Below are 4856 nucleotides of genomic sequence, written 5' to 3' on the forward strand. Positions count from 1 at the left end.
TGAATTTTTTTTATGAAATTAGAATGTAATTGCGGTTAGAATTTGGATATTTCTAGATTTATTGATGTAAGGAATCATATCTATTGATTCCTTTAAAAGAGATTGAATTTGTATTATTAATCTTGATGAAATTATGTTTGATTAAGTTTGACTCTTACAACATGGTACAAAGTGATTAAGTCCGTCTAGTGATGACTCTTCTTCTTCTCTCTAGTTGAATTTGTATTGACATTGAATATTTAACTTTGAATTGCTTTAATTTTCTATTGTTAGATTTGGGTAACAAAATGCATTTAGTGAATGATATCTTGACAAGTGTTATGCAATTGAGATATTCCATCAAAACGAGGTAAGACTTTGCCAAATTTTTAAGAATAATTTTTCTTCCCAGCATAAAGTAAATATAGCCCAATTCATATTTAATTCAGCCCAAATCTGAAATACCCAAAAGATTACAGGCCCCGAAGGACGGAGGACGTCTGTCATCATTATAGCATCATTAAAAAATAATAATAATAATAATAAAAAAAAATGCACGTGTGGTAGTTGCAGTTACATGCTCTGTGTCATGGAAGACGTCGTACTGGGCAATATTATCCGTCAATCAAATCTCACACGTGTCCACGTGTCCCCGATAAGACACTTTTTTTCTTTTCTTTTCTTTTTTTTGGCTAACACTTTCTTTTCTATTTTACCTCATAAATATTGTGTCAGATTTCAAGGTCTCTTTCCATGTTTGTTTCAGATTAAAAAAATAAATAAAAAAGCCATGAGTTGAACTCCTTGGGAACGAAGAGGATGATCTGAGTTTGTTTCTGTCCCCTCCACGCGAAACCCTAAACGATCAGCACAAAACGATGAGCAACCGACGATTAGCTACCGGGTATGGTGATTCCAGTGATGTTGGAGCAATATTTGTGCACTCTCCTCCAACGAAAGCTCGAGGACCGGCTCCCTGCCATTATCACAGCCCACCAACAACTTCCATTGCACCTCTCCAACTGACGCACAATCAAAAGTAAGAATTACTTGCTTGATGATTGAATGTAGGCGTTTAGTTGCATATGCTCATTGAAACCCATAACGTTTTGATTTTTGTGATCATGCTGTCAAGATATTGTCTCAGTTTTTTATGGAACCTGAGCAAAGATATAATCCCACAATTTGTTATCTTGCAGCTTTGGGTTTATTAGATTCATGAAGAAGTATTTGAAGTGCTTTAGGGGTATGTAATCTAACACAATTACCGGCCTGTATCATTTCATTACTGCATTATGTTGTTGGTATTTTTTTTTTTTTTTTTTTGTCATCAACAAAATCTCCCTACTTGTTTACATTGTTGTTCAAACTCTTAAGATGGCAAACACGATGTTTACATTGTCTCCCTACTCGTCTACATTGATGTTCAAACTCTTAATTGCTTAACTATTTCTTGTTTACAAGCAGTAAATTATCGCCCTAAACAAACACGATGGATTCAAATTCTTGATCACCTTCATTTCTCAAAAAGGTGGAATAGTACATTTAAGATAGCAGTGAGATTAACCTTAAAATACCAATTACAATAGGTTTTTTATACATGTCCTGAGGTAAAAGGTTTTCTCAAGTTAAGCTTGAAGAAGACTTCTACTCTAAGACTTGACCTCTCTCTAATTGTAATTATCTGTGGTTAGAAAATGATCTCCTCTGCTGTGGTCTTGCTAGCTGAACTTAACCTTTCATTCGCAGTAACAAAAGAAATGGATACAAGTTAAAAGAGAAGAAAAAGAATTGTCAGCGAAAAATCAGGCTCTCTATTGTAACTTCCATACATTTTCTCAATTTTAACTTCTACTAATATGTTGCTTAGACAGCTCCCTATGTCAACTAGATACAAGGTGATCTCAGTCATACATGTAGCAGTAGATCCAATACTTCAAAGAGCTTATGTTCGGTTATACAGTTGAAGCTTGCATACACATCATTGAGTCTTATCATTGTGATTGGAGTTGAATTGTATTGACCGAAGACTCAAACTTGATGATGGCTGTCTTGGTGTTCATCTTCATTTTTCTTGGTTTTATCTTTTTCGTTGAGTTCTGATCTTCTACTTGTTCCCTGGAGCTGCTCTTTGTTTCCAGGCCCAAAAGAATTTCTCATATAGGAAAAACATCTCTACAAATCACAGTATGTACACTTTATAGTCTTTTGACCTAGAATTAGAACACATAAATCAGTAATTCTGACTTGTTCATCAAGATATTGTCAAAGTTTTTATGGAACATGAGCAAAGAAAACGGAAACAAACACTTTGCCTGTCATGTATATGTAACTCTCTACCACTCCATGCTTTAAGGGTGTTTTGTCTTACACTTTGGAGGACTTCCAATTCTAAATAGACTCCACTGTCCAGCAACTGCTCAACATAATATCGGGATATATCTTTATCATGCAGCATAAATTATTGTCATGCCTACTGCCTTCTCTACTAATAAACTTGATCCATATTTCTCCAAATGGAGGAACTAAAAATCTGCCTATATAAATTGATTGTTGACTTAAAGAAAAAAGAGTGTTAGATTAGCCAGTATAAATTTTTTCTTATTTACACGAAGTAAATCTGATTAAGAAGGTGATTGTAGATGTACTTTCCTGAGGTATGGTACTAGTACTACTGCACTAGTCATTCACTCTAACACAAATTGAAGAAGAGTTGCCATAGACAAAATAGGCAGAGTGAGAAAAAAGCCAGGCTAACTGCTGTAATTATTAAATATCTGTATGGTTGATAACATGTAGTGGTGGTAGTCCAACATTTCATTTAGCTTAAAAGCAACAAATGATGAACAAATTTAAAAAAAAAAAAAAAAAAAATGCTTTGGATGTAGTATGGATGAATGATAAATCTTTATTTTTTGGTTGGGGTTATTGACCAAGTTTAATTTTGTGGTTATGGATGTTTACCTTTTTAATTATGATGAACATACTAATGGAGGCATAATGTGCAACTACTTGAAAAACTCAAGTATCAGATTTTTGAGTTGCCACTGTACTTGGACCTTTAAAGATGTTTAATTTTGTCCAAAGCATGTGTCTGGTATATCAATGTTCCAGGACCTGTTATATACATATAATATGTCAATGTAACAAGTGGTATTAGGAAATTCTGCTGACATGGATATGGTATTGCTTCTAAATATGTTTTGCATATTGCTGAACCGTTTTGTTTTTCCTAACTTGCTCGCTATCAATGCCACTGTTTTAGTGGAAATTCTTGACAGATGTTTTTTTTCCTTCTCTCAGGTTCTGCACCTGTAACTTGACAATTGAGACTGACAGGCGCACTGGATTGAATGGATCAGAGGGAGTCATTACTCATGTATTATTGAACGGCTATACATGCAGTTTTTGTTATGTTATTAATTGAAATACAAGCTGCTAGGATTTGGATGGTGAACATACTGTGGTCTATTGACGACTTTTAGTGTATTTCAATGAGATGTCCTTTTGGTTAAATGAACCAATTTATCAACATCCTGAGTGTTTGCTTCCACGTCATTTCGACTTTACTTGACACATTTGTTCCAGAGTTCCTGTATATGTCCTTCTTGTTAGCCATGGCATCCAAACCGAGCTAGGGTTTCGTGGAGACGAAGACGAAAACGAAGAGAGGAAAAGATATTTGTGTGAGAGAGAGAGAGAGAGAGCAACTAACACCGTCTGTATTTCCACTCAAAGCTTGATTACAAGATAATGAGTCTCTCATGCTATATATACGACTCAGCTAATTAACTAACTAAGCTGCTAATTAACCTGAAAATGAAACTAACTCTAACTAATTAATCATGCATGACCAAGTGTGGAGTACAGCTGGAGAGCACAACTAACTACAACGTGTCCAAAATATCCAAGTTTGTTATGCACTGTTAACACCCCTCCTCAAGCGCTAGGGTGACTAGCCTGAGATTGATACAATGAGACCGAAAGAGTGGAGAAGGTAACCCCTTTGTCAAGATGTCGGCAGTTTGCTCTGTAGTGGAGACATATTCAAGACACAAGTCATTGCGTTGAACTCGTTCCCTGACAAAATGAAAATCATTGTCTAAGTGCTTAATCTTGGAATGAAACACTGGATTTGAAGCTAGAGCCAACGCAGACAGGTTGTCACACTTGAGCAAGGGAGCTCTAGGAATAGCAATCTTCAGATCACAAAGTAAGTGTCTGACCCAACTGATTTCAGCAGCAGTATTAGCAAGACTTCTATATTCAGATTCTGTGGAGCTGCGAGACACAGTTCCTTGTTTCTTGGATTGCCATGAAACTGGACACATACCGAGATAAACTACAAAGCCAGTAGTTGATCGCCTGTGAATAACCTCACCTGCCCAATTGGCATCACAAAATGCCTTGACACAAACTGCATTGTCTAGAGCATGAACAGAACTATAAAACAAGCCTTTGTGAGCTGTGCCATGAAGATATCTAAGTATTCTCTTAACTGCAGCAAAATGAATATCTGTAGGAGTTGTCAAGAATTGACAAACAGTGTTTACTGCATAAGCAATATCTGGTCGTGTAAAGGTGAGATATTGCAAGGCCCCTACTATGCTTCTGTATGCAGTTGGATCCTTGAGAGGCACACCTTGATCCTTAGTCATCTGATAATGAGGAAGACAAGGAGAGCTGCAAGGTCGGACAGTATCCATTCCTGCTTTAACAAGAAGGTCATTTGCATATTTAGCCTGACTGAGGAATATCCCTTGATTGACTCTAGTAACTTCCAGTCCTAGAAAATATGTGAGAGGACCAAGATCTTTCATGTCAAAGACCATACTCAACTGGGAAATAACCTCATGGATTCCTGCATTATCAGATCC

The 4856-nt window shown here is 36.3% G+C and overlaps 1 long non-coding RNA gene across 1 annotated transcript; it reads left to right on the top strand.

Moving 5' to 3' along the window:
- The first annotated feature begins 615 nt into the window (after positions 1-615).
- LOC133718317 (uncharacterized) lies at positions 616-3568 on the top strand. The gene is made up of 3 exons (XR_009850243.1): positions 616-1018; positions 1179-1225; positions 3283-3568. It is a non-coding gene; the product is annotated as an uncharacterized LOC133718317 (long non-coding RNA).
- Positions 3569-4856: the final 1288 nt, after the last annotated feature.

Source organism: Rosa rugosa, chromosome 6 (genome assembly GCF_958449725.1).
Source record: "Rosa rugosa chromosome 6, drRosRugo1.1, whole genome shotgun sequence".
NCBI classification, from domain to species: Eukaryota; Viridiplantae; Streptophyta; class Magnoliopsida; order Rosales; family Rosaceae; genus Rosa; species Rosa rugosa.